We start from the raw sequence: 21,896 nt of genomic DNA, 5'->3' as shown, positions 1-21,896 counted from the left end.
GTTTGCCTTTCTTTTCCATTCCTATATATAATCTTTGCAGTTTAAACAACAGTGTAGTGCTTAAAAACACAGCACAGTAGCTGTGGAACATGGTATTGCATCTGGACACCATCCATTTTCAAGAAATGCCATCTATATGACTGAATTTGGATCTAGTTTGGGAGAAGCCAGGATTTCCAACACTATCAGTTTAGAATTTGGCTATTTTTCTCTTCCTTTGCTTATAAAATCCTGTAGATTTGTGGGAAGAAAAAGCTGTTCTGAGCGTGATGTGTTTATAATCAATGAGATGGTCTAGAGAGATTTGGACTTTCAGACATTTGGATTGAATTTCAGCTGTGTCTCAGCACAGTAATTGATTATCACAAAAATAATTCTACCTTCAGCTCAAGTCTATCAGACCAGACAATTCAAAATGTTTTCAAAAGCCAGGCTATTTTAACTACTTTGCAGAATGCCAGGCTACCAGATGGAGAAAGAAAACCCTAGCAAGAGAAATAATGGGATTATTATGTTACTTTAGACCGCGGTAGTTTCTTCATAGATAGAAACATCTGTTGTGTCTATGTGTGTGCATATGTTTAACAAAAAAAAGATGGCATGTCTGTGTGCACGTGTGTACATGTCTGTGTATAGTCTAACAGCTGAAGGCTTTTCAGTTGAGAAAGCTATTTCAGAAAAAAAAAGGGTTTTTTTCACGTTCATACAGATTTCGCTGCTGTTCTTATGGAAAAAAAAATATGAAAGAGTGAAAGTAGTTTTGCTAACACATGAATTAATGAAGTCTAGTTTCTTATGAGTTTAGTCTGCTGGTTCCTTATGTCAGAGTCAAAGATGGTCTGGCTAACATCTTCCCAGCCCCTGGAGAACAAAAAGGGATCTCTCTCAACCAAGAGGCAAAGAGCAGCCAGTGGTACAACAACAGGGTCACACAGCCAGGGAGACAGACAGATGGATTCCCGCCCTTGCTCCATCTCCCCTGCCCTCCCTTTCTTTCCTCCATCTCCTCTGCCATTTCCCATGAGGATTATACAGCTCTAGTTTCCACAGGAAGCCATGCTAGAAAGTCTGTCAAAGCACAAATACCAAGGCTTATCCCGCCCCGTGGGAAGCGCGTCACTGCACAGCGAATGAACCGCTGCAAGGCAGCGGGGTGCTTTTATTTTCAGCTCCACAGAGAAAGAATAAACATCACAAGCACCTTTTGTTCTTCTCTCCCCACCACGAGCAACTCCAGAGGGAGAAAATGCATGAGAAGTAGATCATTTAATGGTGAGAGACATCATTATGATCAAGGGGAAATAAAGCTTTAGAGCTGCAATCCAGGGAGAAACACTTTCCCTTCCTGTCACCAGGACAGCTGCGCTTGTGCTGGCAGCCAGGCCCTGCCAGGGCAGAGACCCTGGCACACACCTTCCTCTGCTCCTACCCTGGGGCAGTGCCCACAGCTGGATTTTGGCAATATCCCAGGATATTGCAGGGACCGCTCCCCTCAGGCAGCCTCGGTGCTGCCTTCCTGTTTGTGAGGTTAAGAGAGTTCAGCTCCACGAGCTTGTGGGGCGTTGTGCCTTTTGCCTTCTGGGTGCCAAGCAGCCTGAATCCAGTTTTTATTTTAGAAGTACAAACGTGGGCTGCAAGTTCAGCTCCTAAGGCTGACACATTGTGAGAAAGGCCTCTTCCACCACAGGTCAAGTAAAGCAATTTGTTCTGTACTGGCTTAGTTTTCAGAATGTTATTTTAAGCCACAGATGCATTGCCAAGATTCCAAGCTCTCCTGATACAGAGGCAAAAAGACCTGAACCTGTGTCAATCAGGCACATGTATCGAATCTCCTGCTTATCTGAAATATCACTCTTATGTAGGACCTTAAATCCTAGCCTCAGCCAAAATTCCAGATGGTAGTTTCCCCTTCATCAGGGTTCTTTCTATTTCTTTATCACAAAATGTGCTTAACTTCATACCCTTTTAAAGTCAGAGTCAGCATATTTCACAGGGTTTAAGTAGCTGCATGTAAGATTTGTAGTTTTTGGAATAGCACAGGTATGTTAGTTCTCCCCAGACTGCTATGCAGTTTATTTCAATTGAGCTGGCATCTATTTTGGGTAGGATTGCAGATTAGTTGATGAGTCTTAATTCCAAATTGAATCTAGCAATGCCAGCTCAAAAATGTAGCTGGTGACGATTGCTTCACAAAGACTCAAAAATTATATAATGTGTATGGTATTAATCAGCTCCTGACCATCCCAATCCTGGATGAAGCAGGTGATTAAAAAAAACCCAAACCACTGGCAACACAAGAAACCAGGCACAACTCTGGTCCAAATTGCATCTCCACAGAGAACACTGAGCCAAAAGTCAGATTCTGCTGGCAGCACCTCAAGAGAACTTCAGAACTGATTCCAGTTTAAAGAGATTTTACAGAGACTAGATCACAAAATTAATGATCAGAGAGCAATGAACAGAATTACAGATTCTGAACGTACTTTGTTTTATTTGGGGTTGGTGGTGGGGATTTGTTGTTTGGCTTTTTAGGTTTTTGGTTCTTCCTTTTTTGTCTGTATTTGAGAGCTCAGAGGTGCCAACATGGGGGAAAGGAACAACACTGTGGAAACCCTGGAAATGGCACAGCCATTATGAGTGTGACTCAGGACAAATGCTGTCCTCAGGATCAGGCACAGATGCAAAGACCCCTAGAGAGTTAATAATATTGAAATGAGTTCCCTGAATTTCCATTTTTAGCTGCAAAATATAGCAATTTAGTATCAGTGGACACCACTAATATTATTTTGCCTCTTATCTCTGGAAGTCAGTGAAAGAGATGGGAAACAGAACACACATCCCAATCTAATTCCTGCAGTTCAAATAATCACAGGCAATTAGTTATCTGTCTATCATCACAACAAAAAATTTACAGAAAGAATTTCAACAATGTTTCTCCTGACCAGTATTGTTCAGATTATATAGCTATTAAAAGTAAGTTTTACATTAATCTTTTTATGTGTGCTCTCTGGGGAAGTTTAAGAAAAACCATGATGAACAATAACCGGGATTTAATGAAAATAATAATGCAGATGTAGATTGACCTGATTTTAGTCATACTCTGCACATTTGAGAAGCATTAGAAACAATCAATAGGGTTCAGATATCTAATAGATAAACTCAAATTTCCAGCACTTTCCTGGGCACACTAAGGAAAAGCTGTTATGGAATACTAAATTAAATAGGCAACAAAAGAGGACTTTTTAATTCCTAAATAATGCAGTATAAAAGTCATAAGAAAAAGTTTTAAATGAGAATAAATTCATTTTAAGGACCATTATTTCTAGTGTTTTGCCATTCACATCCAAATTCTGAAAATAAGAAATAGCAGATGCTTGGAAGCAGGATCTGAAAATAGAATAGCATTTTATTGCAATAGGAGGCTGAAAAGGTACAGATTAGCGCTGAAATAAGAGAAACAACGTATTGCACCTCTTAAATCTACACTCACATCTGCTCTCTTGCTTTCACAAACCAATTGTTCACATGGAAAATTCTTAAATACATACTCCAGTGTCCCAGTCATTTCTCAAATAGACTTCCTAAGAATTTGGATCCATGTAGACTCTGACTTTGCAACCATAGACCACAGCATCAGAAAGCTCTGCTGGTTTCAACTGGAATCACACGAGTTTAAACATCCCCTTTTGCAAAGAGTATCCAAAGGTATGGGAGGATGCTTTTAAGCAAGAGCTCTAAAACTCAGTATCAAACAGCACATCCAAGTCTTAGTCTGATTAGGAAATGATGCTTGGACCTCTTTTACAACAGTTCTTTCTTCACCTTCTGCCTCTCTTGTCCTTGTCCTGTACTCAACCACGATTTTCCTCAGCTACTGCTGCATGCTGAAGTGTGCAGAAAGGCAAAATATGTTCCAATGGCATTCAATAAAAAAGCTGTTCCCCTGCATTAAGCCACCAGTATTAACCTTCTCTAATTCTTTTAACGTACTGTTCTTTGATTAAGGATTTTTTATCGTACCATAATATTAAATGCTCCCCATCTGTTCAGGAGAGTAGTGCCATTCTTCAGTGGCATGAATAAACTGAGAAGGATTTGCACTGGAGGCGTCTTTTGGGGCTTTGCTGCAGTGGGCTGATGCTCTCATCACAATCACTGTACAAATATAACCAATTGTATGTGGCAACTGGCAACAGATAAGAGAGTGGCACTGATGGAACCCTCTGGATAATGTCTGAACATGCTGGAATGAGACACACAGTCTGGTCTGTTTCCCAGAAAAATCCTTCCATTAGTGATATTGTGATAATTTCCATGATTAGGAGGATTTCATTTTGTTAAGGCAGTAAAAGCACACCCCCGAGTTTTATTTATTGTCTGCTCTAATTTTGTTGTTTCAGCTTAACACATTTATGTTCCAAGTGTAATAGTGTTTTGAATTCATGCCCAGCTTACATCATAAAAATTCATTTGCTAAGATGGCTTTCTTTTAGTATCGAGTGTCTTCTAAAAGGACAAATATAACTCTGGCATTTTACTTCTCTAATCATGTTACTAAAATATATATAAAAAACCCGTTAGAGATTCATGTGATCTGGTTGTGCAGATATGGTAGAGTTCTTACCACCTAGAACCCTCATTAAAAAAATCCAGATAATGAAGGAGAATAATGACAATTCTCCATAAATCTAGTTTGATATCTGAAACCACCACCAAAAAAAAAATCTATCACTAAGAAGCAACAAGAAAAAACCATTATTTTCACAGTACTTCAGGTATTAATTTGAAAGAGAAAAACCTGTTTCATACAGAAATACTGGCACATTATCCTAGCCATTCCTTCAGAGTCAAATGATTTTTGTCATCAAATGCACTTAATATATTCATAACCCTTACAGAAAATGTATGTCCATGGATTACAGGACCCAACGATTTAAAGCCTCAAACTCTTCCTCTAAAATAATCATATTCTGTGCATCATCTTGCCTTGAGGGTGGAACTGAAGCTGGTAATGGCAGTGTCTCCTGGGCACTAAAGCAAACTGCTGAGCCCCCTGCCCCTGTATTCCTCCAGCCATACTTTGTAACCTGGCTGTGAAGGCCTTGCTCTGTTCGGGTTAGATCCGGTGGAAGATGAACTGCTACACCAGAACCAGCTTTTCTCCGTAGAGCTGCGGCCCCCGGCTGCCCCGCGGGCTCCCACCGGCCCTTCTGGATGCACAGACCGAGGCCGCAGCCTCCGCCCAGCCACCACTGAACGCCGCTCTTCCCCCTCTCAGCTCGCAGCTCATTCCTTGTTTACACACTCTGCCTGAGGCCCCTTCCCCTCCACGGGAGCCAAAATCCAGCTGTTAACAGAAACTCCTCTTGACAGTCTGCAGTGACCTTCTCCTTTCCAGGCTCTGATCCATTACCAGATTTCCACAGCCTCTGACCCGTCAGTCACCCTTAACATTTTTCTCCTTATTCATACTTCTTCTCATGCTTCTGCTAGCCTCACTTCTCTCATCTCACCCTTTGCTTCTTACTCTGCCCATGACCTGGCTGTTCTTTTAACTCTTCCTGTGCAGAACCTGTCTCATTCCCCATCCAGTTTTCACTGAGGTGCCTCATTAGGCTCAATCTCTGACTGATCACCTTTCCCTCTTCACACCAATTGCACCCGTAATAACTTTGTCCGAAGTTTTGCACAAGGATGTCAGTTCTGACAATGCTAATTCAAGGAGTTCATTTTTGATGCTCTAAATGAATCATTAAAGTTAAAATCTGGACACCAAGCTGTTGGTTCAGAGCTGTTCCTGCTTCGGAGCAGAGCGAACAACAAACTTAATACCAAAAAAATCAGATTTCTCTCCCACAGATGATGTTATCTGTAACTCCAAGGAAGATCTTTTGAAATGTTAATAAACTGTATGAGATTAAGGTGTCTTGAAGACACCAGTGGCCTCATGAATTCCTGCAGTAAACAATGATATAGTAAGGAAACGATACTGTGAATAAAGATGCTGAGTGAAGTCCAGCCTCAAAGGGATCAGAGATGAGGTATAAAGGTGCCCATTTAAAAGGGAAGCTGAAACATTTAGCTTATCTAGCTAAATGTATTATGGCTATCTTAGCATGATTTTTGTAACAGCAGAACCATATTTAGCTAATGCTCCACAAATGGAACTAATTAATCTGTATTTAAAGTATTTTATTTACAATTGATAATTGTCCATTTCCTGCAGATCAGACTAATGAGGCAAGTACTTAATTTTGAAATTATTTTCTAAGCATTTACATAAACTAGCATGGCTACTTGAACTTTATACTCAGTTGCAAGATCTAGACTGCTCTGCATCGATAATAATTTAGAGAGGTGATATGGTAGGTGACGGGGGCAAGCAAGCCTTGACCACACATTGCTGGTAATAGAGGCAGGTAAAGGTAAGTTCTATTTTTACAGTTCCATGGCTACAATCTATCAAAAGTCTGCCCAGACAAAAAGCTAAGTAAACTTTCAGAGAGAAATGGAGAACCAATTTTTCCTTCTACCCTACTATTTACATCGCTGCTCTTCATCTCTGGAATCTGGTGGGACTTTTTTAATCACAGCATACATGCCATTGCTTACTTACTACACCAAACTCTACCCTGGAGTCTTTATTACAAATAGAACAAAAAATACTAGCTGAGAGTAATTACCTTAGAGCATTTCTAGAAAAACTGGATATAAAGAAGATAGAAAGTGCTCAGGACACTGGTTCTTTAATCACCAAAGTCTCAAGTTCATAGCTGCACAGAACCTGCAGTTGAATCAGTTCTGCTGCACTGAGTGGCTCTAGGGAATGCCACGTTCTGCTCCCACACTTTTGGGGCAAAACCTTGTGATTAATGCATGTAGTTACATGAATGAGGTGACTGAGTTCCAAGGAGCAGAAAGTATGGGTAAAACCACTTTCTGCCCATTTTTGATATTCCAGGCCAGTATCTCCCTTCTCACTTTTGAAAGAAGGGAGATGCTTTTTTTCCCAAAACTGCTTTCTTTCTGTCCATAAACACAGGGGAAGCAGGAAAGGCTCAGAGAAGGAATTTGAGCCATTCTAACTCCCTGTCAGCACACACCTGATGTTCAAAGCTGTCTTTAGCCCACAGCACCCGTTCACGTGTTTCTCGTCTGGTTGTTAAAGCCTGTGTAAACCAAAGAATCATATTAACAATGTGCCAAAAGATACATGAAGGCAAATTAATTAAATTTGACTAACCTTGCCTGCTAAAGCTGGTTTGCACTGAAAATGTCTGGCTGGTATTGGTACACATATTTGTAAATTACCCGCACGATTTTTCACCGATACCATCTTCCCTCCCACTGACTACTTCAGAGGACTCCAATTCTTTTTTAATTAGAATTCAGTAAAACCAAAGAGACCAACCTAAAGCTTGTCAATAGCATCCCTCCTTTCAGGCAGCACAGTTTTAGACAACACTGATACATCAGCTGTTGTCAGACAGAAACCTCGAACTAAGGTAATTTGTTTAAAGATCACAAACATTTATTTAGAGGCCCTTATTTAATCACAGAGCACTGTTTCAGCAGCTATGAAGCACTTGATGAGTTCTAAACTGGGGTAAAACACCTTTAAAGGAAACACAGCTTAATAAAATTAAGTTTCACCAAAGACTCCTGTAGCAGAAATCAAACACATCCATTTGGTGGGACACAATTGTATGTATGTTTGGTTGGTTTTGGTTTTTTTTTTTAATAACTGAAAAGTCTAATTCATTGAAATCAGGACTGATCTTTCCCTAAAAACCAATGACTCCCATATTGCCTACTACAGAAGATCTGGAATCTCTTCTAAACTGCTTTCAGATACCAGTGCACATTCATCACTGAGTCTTTACTGGTAAAAACATATCAAAATAAAGCCATTTTGAGGAAAAACCAGTTCCCACTCACCCAATCATACATTTTGCTACACTTGCAGCAATTTTTGCAAACCCTTATTGCTCATATCAAGAGCAAACATTTTGATTGATTTTGACTACCACTTGTACAGAGAAAAGTGCTGAAGAATCCTAACACGCTATTTTTGGAAAGTTTAATGTTTTATATTTTAAGCATATCTGTAAAACTGTAATAAGAACCCTGCAAGATCACAGCTAACAGAAATTAAAGCTGGTATGCTTAGATCTTAAATGTAGGGAGTTTGTTCATTTTATAAGAATTCTATCATTTCATTGCATTATTTTCTAATTCTCCAGCAAACCTTTCCTACAATGCTCATCCTAAGAAAGAAGTTTAATCTACTTGAATGCCTGACAATCTGCCAGAACTCTTCTGCTAAAGCTTTCATTCAGAATTATACTGGAAAGAGAAGCTGAGTAAAAGAGAATAGAACTGTGAATGCTTTGAGGCATTTTCCCAGTATTTCTGTGTTTATCCACATCTTCTATGAGACACAAATCAATGATACAAGTGCAGCTACCTGGTGCTATTGTCCAAATCAGCAGGCTCTAACTTTTGATACTACAGGCAAGAAATGCTTCTCACATCCTTTGCTATTTTGTTGCTTAAAAAAAAAAAAATTCAAGGAGTCATTAGAACTTGTCAGGCTGGCAAGGTATTACAAGAGGAGAGAGAAAACATGCTGTGCACAGCACAGTCTGCTTTTCACAGTCAGAAGTCAGGGTCAGTTGGAGGGAAAAGAACTGTAAGCTTCAAGGAAAGATTTAGGTGGAAGTAAGTTAGGCATTTTATCATTTTTACCCTTTTCTCTACATGCTTTGAGCTTTGGGGGAATGGAGGGGACAGGGAGAAGTGTTTGAAGATGCTGGTTCAGACTCAATGTAATCAACTTCCCAGTTCCTGAGACTTGAAGAACTTACAGGTACCAATTTCAGCTGGGTTGATGGTATGAGCAGAAACTGATAAAAGACACGGCACTAGAACAAGCAGGTCACATCATTTCACCCTCAGTGAGATGCCAAATGTCAGCCCCATCACTGAGGCCAGAAGAAATATATGACCACATAGAGTACCCAAAATCCCCCTTTCCTGCTCTCCAGGAATTAGTTCAGTCCCACTGGCCGCAGTCTCAGACACCACAGGCAGAGCCGACCTGCAGAGCTCACGGGTTTGCAGCCACTGCTGGCTTCAGCTGACAGAGACCCCGCTGTCTTTTGAGCCTCACGGGGCCCTTCTCTCCTCTCTTCCTACCCCTCTGGCAGCTTCTGTTCTTCTCCCGGGAGGTGGAGATTACTTGCACCTTCCAAATCCAGGCTCTCCTCGACTGCAGCCTACCATTCACCCTTCTTTAGTAAAGGGAAAGGAAAGCCATCACTCTCTTCTCTCTCATCTTTCTGGCTTAGACCTTTCCTTAGGTCAAAGAGAGGTGGAAATTCTTTGTGTAAAGCAGCACTATCACCCTGATGAGTGAGAGTTGTTTGGGCAGCTTATTTCACAGCTTATTTAACCACGGATAGATCTGAGTCATTCTCCTAACACAACACAACAACACAGAGCCTGAAAAATGCCTGGAGCAACTGGAGCAATTACACAAACACTAATGAGGCAGTACAGCCCAGATCTTACCCAGCGGACGTGTGGGGACCTGAGAAGCTCCCTGACCTGGAAAGCCTTTCCAGGAGCCAGCCTTTCCAGGAGCCAGCCTTTCCAGGAGCCAGCCATTCCAGCTCCAGCTGGAGCATGTGCCAAACCACCTCACGCTATGTATGGTTTGAAAAGAGCAGCAGGAGACACATGGGAAAAATACGGGCTTTGTAATAACTCTGCTTTATAGACAGAAGAAATAATACTGCTAGTTTCTTCCTGCTGTCCACTAAGACTGCTGAGTTCATAAACAAAAAGTTCATAATCTAACTGTAATAGATTTTGCTTCCTCAGGCAACACAGGGCTATGAAAGTGTTTAAAATGGACTTTTCTCTGTGTAATCAATAAAGCTTTCACAAAGATTGGTTCTGTTCCAAAGACTTTTTTAGCTGCTTAGGCAGGACTCCCAAACACTAAATAAGCCTTTTATCAATTTCTATTTTGTAACTTTCTCCTACTTCTTTATAATCCCTCCTCAAAGTACACAGAACGCAATGGTGAAAGATTTATTTAAATCATAAACTAAAAAAACAATTCCACTCATAATTTGTAGCTCAAATTGTCACTATATGCAACTTCAGTTTTACTGACAGAGAAAGTATTTCTATTTTATAGTGTATTTCATCATATCTGCATTTGAAAACATATATCCAGGCTCAGAACCTCCTAACTGCCATTGGGTGTTTATTGACATTACATGGAATTCCATCAAAAACTGGAGGTTTAAATGGCTAACATAACCAAAATCAGGATAACTGCACTCTTATCAAAATAGATCCATTTACAAAGACTTTTTTCTTTTTTTTTTCTTTTTTTTTTTTTTTTTTTTTTTTTGTCTTTATCATACAATTTTATCTGTAATCACATGGCAGAATTTTGACTGGGCATGCCACACCTAAAATTACAAAACCTTAATCTGGGCTTTTGTGTACAGTAACTCTGTAATCAGTTCAGATGGAAATCTATTACCCCTTCTCCCACAGCAGTGTTTACCCTCCCATCACTGACCACAGGCTCTGGCACACGTAATCCAGTGGCTGGGCATTTGTAATAAATAATTAGAAATTTTTTTGCATGTATTTCAGAACAATTCAGCTGAATTTCCATGACTTCCCCAGGCTTCTCTTGTGGTTGCAGAGGTCAAAACTCCACTGTGCTGCATGTCTGTGTACAACAGAACCCAAACCAGCTGTCAAATCCCCCATCCTTGCCCTTTCTCCCAGTCCACATGCACTTTCTGCCCTACTGGAATCAAGCTGAGCACACCACTAGGCAGAGCTTTTGCTCTCAAGAATTCTCCTCCTCTGCCAAAATCATTATCCTGATTTTCACCCAGGGAAAATGGTCCAGTGGAGAATTTAGTGGATGTCTTACCATTCATTCCACAATGCTGAAAACTGCAGAAGTACTGCTCATTACTTTTGCAATGAAAAGTAAGGGAAGCTGGATAGTGCTAGGACTACTTAATGTGTTAATGCAACATTTGGCTTCCCCCATATTCCAGCCATTTTCCCTAACAGAATTACAGCAACAGGAACCCTGAGCGTCCATTTTTATGCAGTATTCGGTCTCATTTCAGGAACTGAAAACTTGTCTGAATGTGAAGGAAAAGTAAGTGCCTTGAGGCTCAATCCTGCAGGTGCTCAGTGCTCACAACTCTCACAGAAATCATCCACATTCTGAGATTTTGACCTGCTCTCATCCTTCTCTTGACTTCTCTTGCAGAAGGAGATTGCACAGATGAGGCATAAGGAATGAGACCAGATTGTCTGCAGATGGAAGCCACGATGGGATAAATCAGGGAGGGAATTTGAAGTCTAGTAGTTGTTCTCCACTGCTCCCATATGTGGCCACATTTAGCCCATACAAAAACATTCCTGGTGTGGGAATTACTGAGCCCACAGCAGAGCTACTGCAGAATTGCCACACAATGGGAACTGCTCAGCGTGTTTTACAGCTGCACCCAGGCACTAATTCTGTTTTATTCCAGGTAACATGTTTCTTTAACATGGTTGATCTCCAAGTCAATATTAGGCTTTTTTTCATTAGCAGCAGTCAATAACTGGTTATCTCATATTTCTGATCTGATATTTTTAACATCTGAGCACTGTCTCATTACCTTCCCCTGCCAAGCACACACTCTTGATCTACCACTTTGAACTCTGAGGAGCTCAGAAAAGATTGATTTTTTTTTCCTCTCATCTGTGGAGAAACTTCTAAAATTGTATATAATCTGAGCTGAGAGGTAACAGGGACTTGAAGAGCTCTAGCATTTTTTTTCCCCTCTGGGAAGATGTGGTCAATGTGGTCACAGGAGAGAAAACAGAAAATAGACTATGGCATCTGTAGAACTCATATATTAAGAAGGCAGAATGTTTGGCAGTGAAAAAGTAAAGTGATCTAGAGCAGTAGTTTCAATTTATTTCAGCTGCTGATTTCCACATCCATTTCCACCCTCAGGAGGTGGTATCTGTAGCTGTGACATCTTGGGAGCACATTTTTGCACTCTACCATGAAGTGCCTACTGTCCCTTCTGTTTCAGATGTCACCACTGCTGTGTTCATCTCCCCTGAATTAAGAGCAGTAGCACTGAGCTTTCCTGTAGTGTGTCAGGGTGATTCAAATGCAGCAGTCGTGGCTGGCTGTATTCGCCATGACAATCAAGGTACTTCAGAGTCGTTAAACGACGAGGAAAAAAATATCTTTGGATAGCTGGGCTGCCACAAAAGAGTCCTGTGATTCTGTGATATTCCCTGCATAGTCCCTGCCACAGAGTCATTTTGTCTTAGCCTTCCATTGCCTCATGCCTTTTATATGTACTCTTTAAAAAAATACATATTTTTTTTACAGTCCAATTGCCTCATGCCTTTTATATGTACTCTTTAAAAAATACATATTTTTTTTACAGTCCAAAAAATTGCAATGCTAGTGAATACTGAACCCAGAGCAAATACTTATGAGAAATGTGGGCCAAGGAACACTCCTACAAAGACAGACACAGTTATTAGAAGTTAAATCATAAACTGCTTGAGATTCACCTGTAAGATGCTTACACTGAAAAAGGAAAAATGCTACACTTGATTATATTAACAATAACAGTATGTGTCAAACCAGCACAATAATCCTTCTGCTCTGCTCAGCAATGCTCAGGCTTCAGCAGCACGACTGACTTGATTCAGTTTGAGACATGACATTTTAAAAAGACAAATTGAAAACCAAGCAGATGAGAACAACAAAGATGACAAAATGGCTTAGAAAATATGATTCAGAAGGGTTTATGCTTTGCATTCTTTCCACATGTATAAAGAAACTGGAGCTTGAGATATATCCCTCTAAGAAAGATGGAGTAAGAAAAAATGGTAGTTTCATGGAATGCTAAAATTGCTGTGTTTATCACTTTCTGTTTAATAATTTGGGTGAAGACAAGAAAAATGACTGGGCAGAAAAGTGAGGTTATCTTCCCATTTGTCATGGCACAACATCATACAAAGATGTCATAGCTGTCGAACGTGAAGAGGTGCACACTGAAGGTGCTCTGAATGCAGCAGTATTTTCATGCGTGTGTCCTGTGGGGTAAGTGAGCACCTAGTCACTATTTAATTACCTACCCTCACTCTATAGCTGAACAGAGGGCTGAATAAAAGGCCTTGTACCTCCTGAAAGGGCACCATTTCTTTTCTAGTCATTCCAAGTTCTTCTATAATGTTCAACATTATGATTAGAATGGTACAGGAAATTAATTTCCTTAAAAAAAAAAAAAAAAAGAAGGAAGACAATACTCTTTTGTTCTCCTCCTTCCTTTCCCTAGAAACATTTTGCAGAAGAAAAATAGAATTAAAAGAAGAAAGGTATCCAATGCTATCAAAATTAGACCCTGAATGGTTCAGTCCTGTAGTCAGGAACTGGTGACAGCATGAACAGCCAAGGTCAGTCTTGGTCTCTACGGTCCCAATCCCTGCAGGAAAACCAGCTGCAGTGGGGAAGGATGCTAACAGCAACAGTTTACTCAGAAGCTCTACTTCTGGAGAGGGTTTAGTGCCCAGGGCATTTCCAGAGACTTCAGCTACCAAAATCCATATGTTTCTAGTAAATGCCCTAAAATGGGATTTTTCAGAGACGAGTGACTTGATAGGCAAATTTCACAGAGATGGAAAGAACTCATCCCAGGAAAAGATTGCTCCTCTGATCTCAAGCCTCTGCTCCACCACACAGAGGATATGAGATCATTTGGATTAAATGCTTATGTGATTTTATTAGCATGGGTAATAAGAATTTTTCCTTAATTCAGTTTCAGAAAACGGCTATTTTAGCTGAAATAGCAGGAAAACTTTATCTAAAAGGAGACAGTGGTAGGGGAAGGAGGGAAGGTCACATGCATTTTGAAGATACAAAGGTACCTGAAAATAAGGGCTCACAGTAAAATGTGATGGGGGACCGTGGCAATAAGGAGCACTAACAGGCCCACCTTTCCTATCTATGGAATACCAATTACCAGATGTAAATATAACCACTCCCAATCTTTTCAAACTTAAAGGCTGAAAGGAAATAGCCTGAACTGAGTGGAAATCTGACTGCAGATGAGAAAGCATTGACCAAAACATTGCAATATTCACTCCTGGTTTGCTGGGAGGGCTGCTTGGGGTTTTCTTAGGAATATACTTATGCAAAACTAATTCACTAATTCATGCATTTTGAAATAAATTCTTTGATACTAGACTGTCGTTTAAATTCAAATTTTCATATTATTTATAGGTGAACTTCCATGGAAAAGATGTTTCTGGGAAGAAAATTCTGACCTAATTCTGTAGTCACACACTGTCCCCTCCTCACCCAGGTCCCCCCACACTGACACTTGTGTGCTGTTCCCTTGTTTATCTTCGGCTACCAAAGGGGACAAGAACATTATGGGCTGCAAATGCTCAGAGTAACAACAGCAACAGATGCTTATTGCTTCGGAGGAGTCTACTCCCCCAGCACTAAATCAGGTGTTTTAAAATAAACAGATAATAAACCAGGAATACCAGGCCATAGATCTGTCACACCTAAAACAATGTAACCACCTGGTAATTCCTGCATGTGTATTCAGGGCCGGCACTGTAAACAACCCGACCGTGAATGTTTGGGTTCATGATACCCTAAAGCAGACAAGTAGCTCTAATGCATCACAGAGTTTAATGAATAAATGTCTGAATGCAGGGCCTGAAAAGGAGTCTCAGAAGATGAAAAGCTTAATTTTTGAGTCACTACTCATAAAAGGTTAAATATATATATAGTGAGATAAGGTAAACCAATTACTTGGCAAAATATAAAACCTTTCAGTTGCTGCAAACTTCAGACTTGGACAATTTCTGCAATTATTTCACTGCTCTTTTTTGAGGACTGCTGCAAACTTTGCCATGTTTAATGATTAGAAACCCACTTCTAATTTTCAGAGTCGATTTATACATAACTAGTTGAAACATAGTTGTTTGTTCTTCTGCCTCTAGAATTCACACTTCTGAGGCATTTTTAATGTCTATATAATACTGTCTGTCTCCCCTGTGTCTAAGCCTGTCCAGCACTTTTCTACTACTAATCTTCACTCCCTTCTAGGCCCTCTGCAGCTCTCCAGCCCCCTCCTTCCTTTGTGGGGGACTCAGACTGTACATGGCTTCCCAAGTGAGATCCCATCAATCTTTTCCAATAGTATGAATATTTTTCTGTTGGAATTACCTTGCTGGACGGGCTCTACAACAACATCTGCCTTTTCTTCACTGTCTTGGTGTGCACCTTCTGGTACTTATAGCTGGTCCTTCTCCATCTCTACCATTTCCTCCAGATCCTGTATTCAGTTCTTGATGTAAATTCTTTTTACCTGTCAGCAAGAAAATATTGCCTCGTTTTATAAATCCCAGTATTTTACTTTTGAAGATAATTTAGTTCTCTCTGAATGATTTGCTAATTTTCTATTTGATAATGTCCCAGATTTCATTCTCTTTTTATTCCACGTAGATTAAAATATACTTGTGTCTCAGTTTTGAGACAAACATAAGAGAGGACACTATGCCATGAGTAGTCTCCTCTAAAGAGTTTCAACAACTCCCCTCCACCAACAGAAAATGAATACTAATAGAGGAAAGTGGAAAAAACAAACCAAAAACCCCAAGGCAAGGAAGAAAAGCGAACTGCCAAACACGGAGCCGTCAGAACTCACCCCTCGCCCCGCACACACAGAGGAGCACAGACCCAAAAGGTCCCGGGGAGCGGGGCAAATGCTGACGGAGTCCCCCTCGCTGCCCCGTGGCGCGACACGGCGCGGGCTTTCTCTCTGAGGGGAGCGCAGCTTCCACGGAGCAGCTCCAGCAAGAAGCAAGGACCTGGTGGTTCTCTGGCGTCGAGCTCCTCTCCACGGCAGCCACGGCAGGCGGAGAGCCGGGCTGGAAGCTCTCGTTGGGTTTTCTCTCCCCGGCTTGGGGCCGGACCGGGGCGGCCGCGCTCCGCCGGTGCCGCTGCTCCCGCCTCGCTTCACCGCAAGGCACCTGGAGGATTGCCGCTGCAGAGCCTCCGATCCAGGTAAGGGAAAAGCTTTTGCTTGGGTCACGAAAACCAAGCTGGCCAAGCAAAACCGAACCGCGAGCCCCACTGGGCCGGGAGGCTTCGAAAACGCCCCCCAGAGCTCCCCTGGGCCCGGCCGCCGCCTCCCTCAGGGCCTGGGCCTCAAAGACCCAGCAGCCATCTTGGGGCACAAAGCTGAGGATCATGGAGTAGGCTGTCGTCATAAGTCACGGCAAGACATCTCGAAAACATGTTTTAATAATCTTTTTAAAATCCAACTTTGTTTTACTTTTGTCAAATCTGGTTTTAGCCCTGTATTTCTTGATCTCCAAAATATGACTATTTTCTTCATCAATCCATTCATTCTAGTCTTTGGGGGTTCTTGTTCAATCCTGCACTTTTCTGGAAATGATCTCATTAATTTTAGAGTTCTTTGAACACTTTCCCTCCCCTTTCCCACACTTCTTATATACATTTGTGATAGATTTTCCTCTTTTGACTCAAAGAAATTCCAGTCTTTCCCGTTTATATCCGCGCGATTGACTTCACACTAAGAGCTCCTGTGAACCAAAATGTCCTGTTAAAAGTGACAACTTCAGTCACAGATATGTTTTTGCCTATCGTTCTTCTCACTTATAATGAACTAACTGATACTTAATCTGGATTCTATATACTTTTCTCACTACTGTTTTCCTTTCCTGTACTATGCAAAACTTTCAAGACGTGTTGTGGATTCCACCATGTTGCTTTTTTCAGTAGTATAATACTGTATATTTTCATGAATTTATCAAGTGCCTCCATTTTGCTCCTTGAATTAAAAAGCAGCCTCTTGCTCCTGGTGACACTGCTGCAACTATTTATCCAACTACCATTCTCACCATTAACAGGTCATTCTGTAACCATGTTGCTCTTTCTCCCATTTAGGAATATTTAATTAATAACAGCTTTTCCCAGTTACTAGCCTTTATCTCCAAACATGGCACATACCCCTGAGCCGCCGTGCAAGGACAGGTCATTTCTCAAACCTGACATCCAGTCACACAAACAGGGACATAGGGCCATGCAGGAGCACAGAGCTTGAGGCTCAACAATACATTGATTAGGCCAAAGTCACAGTTCAAAGTGGCATTTACAAATAAACCAACAAACTTCAGCCTGTTTTATCTAGAAAAATCCTGGTTTAGTTTACAGCTGAAAAATAATTTTTATCTGTGAAAGAAAAAAAGATTTGTTTTTCACTAGAATTTAGAAAGCCACTGAGAAGAGCAGAGAAAAACAGATCAACAACAAAGCAAAATTATACTACAATAAGAGAATTTTACTGGCCTTTCCTGTGAACACATTGATCTCTTTGCGCAATTTTTCTGTTGTCTGAGAAACAACATTGTTAGCTTCCTTTACCACTAAATTCAACTTAGACTGATTCCTTTCTTAGCAATGTTGATAATAGAGTCTGGTCTGATTACTCAGTAAAACCTAACTTTTCCCCCTTAAAGAAAACGAATGTATTGTTTTAAAAATTGGTACAAGACAATCCAGATAAAATATCGACTATTTTTACACAAATGTTTAACACAAGCAAAGGAAATTTCTGCTGGTGCTAGATACTGTATTTTCGTATATACAGTGGGTGAAGAGAATCAAATTAAATTAGAACAGCAGCAGCTGGAAAATATCCAAAGATCTGCTTTCCTTCTTGATGTACCCATGGTTCAAACAGTGTGTACTGGTATTTTTCTCTGTTACTATTTATGTCTCTCCTCATCATTACTTGGCTTCTTATTCATTCCTGTGTTCTGTCTCTTACCAGCTGCCTGCTATCATGATCATCTTTGCAGTATCCATCTCTGCTATTTCCATCTTGAGATATTGCAACAAAATATGCAGCAAAATATACAAAACTGAGCGAAGAAGCAAACAGGAACAAGAGACATGCTAGAACCTCAGACTGCTGAAAGAACAGGCATGATTTGATGGAAATCTGTTTTCTTTGACTCATAGAAAGCTAGAAAAATTTGGTCACTTCTCTTTCTGTTGTCCTTTGGCAGAGATATGGCTTTATTTAACAACACAAACTCCCCATTTCTGGACTTGGCATATCACCAGCTCCACTCTACACTCCAGTCCGACTCAAGTTCTGTTCTTTGCTCATTTCCCATCTCCTGTTCCCCTCAATGTCAGTAAAAGTCTCTGTACACAGACACATATCCATGTCCTACATACATAGGAGAAACTGTTCCGTACTTCCGATGCACTTCTTGAGATAAAGAAACTGGAATTGCACACATTGTTCTAGATGTGGACATGTCTTTTAATAATCTCTATTCCTTTCTAATAACCTTTAGTGATTGATTTGAATTTTTACCCTTAATTGATGAAGGCGATCAAGGAAACAAAAATCAAATTGCAGCAAAGGCATTTGTAATGGAACATTTAAGAGAAGTGGAAAGCAGTCATTTCAAAATTGAATTCCTTAATCAAAATTCAGGACTCCAGAGCTGTCAGCAGCCACAAATGTTTTTGAAATGGATGACAAGATGGTATACTATCAACAGATACTCTCCTATATTGCAAAAACAAGCATAATTTATTTCAGAGTGGCACAGCCAGCAGACTGAGGAAAGTTATTATATACTCAAGGCAAAATAAGCCAAGTGTGCTTCACTTGCTTGTTTTCAATTTGGCAGATTTTAAATTCTTTTGACAACAGAAGAGAGGCTGAGAATAGAAGTCAATTTGTGAAGCTGATTGTAGCATTATTTACAAGCAAAGAAATAACGTTGGCTGATTATCTATACAGTGTCCCATAAATTTTTCAGCCTAATTGGGATACTGAAAGAGGGCAGAGCTTCTTTGTTTTAGCTTTAAAATCTTCACTATCCCACGGATAATGACTGGTGCTGTTTCCATGGAGAATAGTCCAGAACCTTCCTCACTGCTAACTCTGATTTCCTGTAGAATGTTAAGATTTTAAGGCAGCAGTGCAATGTTAGGGATTTAAACTGAATATTGCTTCATAGATTAAGTAAGAAAATAGTGTGACTTTCTGTTATTCAAATGAATGTGAATAGCTAATATATTCATACACATCCAGGTAAATTTTCTGGCAGATTAAAATAATTTGACTGCAAAACCCTTTAAAATTAACCTACACTTACTTCTGCACTAATGAAAGAACTTCCTCTCCAGGGAAAGAGATTTTCATTAAATTCTTATCTCATATAAATGAAGAAACACATTTTCCAGTAGAGAATTAGAGCTTCAGTGCCAAGAAATCTCACTCAGTTTGGCTATAAGGAATATTTTCTAAAGATGTACCGTTGATTCTTTCTACAACTGTCAGATTTTTCACTGACTCAAGTGGTATCTTTTTTGCCTCTTTGAGAATTGACGATGTTGTATGTGTCAGAAGATTCTAAATGCTTATTTTCTTATGACAACTTACCTCTGAGATAAGAAACATCCGCAACTGAGGAGCTTTGCCCGCTGCTTATCTCATTGTGTACGAAACCCCAGTTAAAAACTGTAACTTCATTCCAGGCAGTGGAAACTTTTCATCTCTTTTAACAGGGCCAAGGTTCCACCCACACACTTTCCCTTCACAGGCATTCTGTAGAGTCCTCCAAATAAACCTAATTACATTCTACACATGGAATATGCCAGGACAGAACAGTTAAGAATTAGGAGAGCCACTTTCATACTTAAAAAGCACAACGAATTGGTACAAAACCTTGCTGATGTCATGTCCCTGATGGAAAAGAACAATTAATACTCTGTCCTAAAATTGCTTGCGGGACTTATTCATCACCACAGAAGTCAATTGGATTTAGGTGGAAGCACTTAGCTACAAATATTTTCCCTATTACTGTTCCCATTATGGAACTTCAATGTAGAAAAGAGAGGGAATTTATGGGTAAGTTTTAGAAAAGAAAGATTTGAAATTTGACGCACAAGCTGTGGGCATATACAGAAGAAAAATAATATTGATACTCATGCTTTAAAAAACCCCAAACAACACTAGATACTACAAAAAAATGCACTAAACTTTCTCGGAACAGAGGTGGGTCAGTCTAAGGCAGCACAAACACTGTGTGCTGGGGCAGGAAGGGGAATCATAGGTGGAACTGGTTTTGTTGGAGCTTGGCAGCTTAGACAGAAATGGGAAAATGGCCCATTTTTTCTGGAGTTCACTGACTGCAAACTCTGTGCTTGATAACACTGCCTATTTTTCTTGCTTTATGCACATTGATTTCCAATCCACACAGCTTGGGATGTTCTCATTTGTCTTCCAAGGGAAAAATCTATCAGAAATCTTGTTGTCCTCTCCTTTGAGAAAAAGGAAGAAGGATCAACTGCTGCCTTTTTTTTAAAGTTCTTTCCCCCTGCAAGTTGTGCAAGAGTGAATTAGAGAAACTCACGTTCATTTATGGAAAGGAAGATGTGACATGCTTGAAGTTGGCTGGTGGTGGTTGGTTCTGGTTTGTTTTTTATTTTTAATTGAGAGAAATGTGGAGTTCATTGCAGAGTTCACTGATTGCAGTGGAAAATGTGACAATGGAAGAATGACAGAAAAAATTTTAAAAAAAGAAGGAAATGTGGCGGGAGCAAAAAAGGCACAAAAAGCATCCAAATTATTGCAGAACTCTTGAAGACTTGTTTAAAGAGTCTTTAAATATATTTTAAAGGCAAAAACACAGAAAGCCGTCTTAAAGCATGAAGAAGTTTTTCACAGCCATTTAAAGTGTAATCTGATAGCGAAGGCAACAGTGAATAAATAGGATTCGTAAAGATAAGAATCATGGCTCAGCTCTAACCATTGGAGAGATCACTGAGATCAGGGTTCAGAGCAGCAATTTATAAAATACTAAAATATATTCGTTTGCAATGTACTGCACAGTGTGATTTTATTCTTTTCTTTGATACTTGAGTTAAAATCTTCTATCAAATACTTTACCAGATGAAGCCATGAGGGCTAAAATATTCAACAGGAAAGACAAGGAAGGGAAGAAGGTTTGGACTAAGCAGCTAATGCTTGAACCAAGTTATTTGGGTCTGAATCATCTGGCCCACAGCTCTTTCAATGTAATTTTTGACAGAGAGTTTTAAGAAAATTGTAATTACTCTGAAACTCTTCAGTAAAGTGTCTTCATTTAAATATAGCAAACATATTTTGCTACCAGCCTACAGAACACAGTGATTAATTCTTTAAAGCTTTCTGTGAGCACCATCTGGCCGTCGTGATTGTTGCTATTTTACTTATCAACATGTTTTAACAAATTTTCTTTTGACAATTTAGTCTTTGACAGTGTCTTTTTGACTGAGAACATGGGGTACTTGGTATTCTCACCACATTTGTGTTACCCACAGCGGGTGTTGGAACCTGTCAAGCGAGATGGAGAATGCATGAGCAAATTTTGTGTGGGGAAACAATTTCAGATGGTGCTTTCTTTGAAGGAAGGGAGATTGCTCCAATTCAGAAGGGGAGTGCTCTTTCTATAGGTGTTGGGGTACCCCTGAATGATTCTGAGAAGGTATTTCCTCCTCACTGAATAAATCTTGCATTGAATGCAAAACCAAAAAAGCTTTGGAACAGATGGGAACACCCATGTCAGAGTAATCATTTATGCTTAGGAGATGCCCAAGTTGGAGAAATAATAAGAGGACTCTGGGAAATGAATTTTTAGGAAGAAAGGTGACCCATCTGAAATACAAGTAGGTGTGGAAGGGGAACGTAAGCTAATGTGAAATTGCAGAGGAATGCCCCATTAAA

General features: G+C 40.1%; 1 long non-coding RNA gene across 2 annotated transcripts in view; it reads right to left on the bottom strand.

Annotated features, from left to right (window-relative positions):
• LOC125325967 overlaps positions 1-16,288 on the bottom strand; it is a 51,169-nt gene extending 34,881 nt beyond the window's left edge. For both annotated transcript variants that reach the window (XR_007203634.1, XR_007203635.1), the window contains exons 1-2: positions 15,786-16,288; positions 15,305-15,446 (exon numbers count right to left, since the gene is read on the bottom strand). This is a non-coding gene — a long non-coding RNA (uncharacterized LOC125325967). The remainder of the gene's footprint in view (positions 1-15,304; positions 15,447-15,785) is intronic.
• Positions 16,289-21,896: the final 5,608 nt, after the last annotated feature.

The sequence above is a fragment of the Corvus hawaiiensis genome, chromosome 5 (assembly GCF_020740725.1).
Source record: "Corvus hawaiiensis isolate bCorHaw1 chromosome 5, bCorHaw1.pri.cur, whole genome shotgun sequence".
NCBI classification, from domain to species: Eukaryota; Metazoa; Chordata; class Aves; order Passeriformes; family Corvidae; genus Corvus; species Corvus hawaiiensis.
This window is presented reverse-complemented; position numbering and strand designations above follow the sequence as displayed.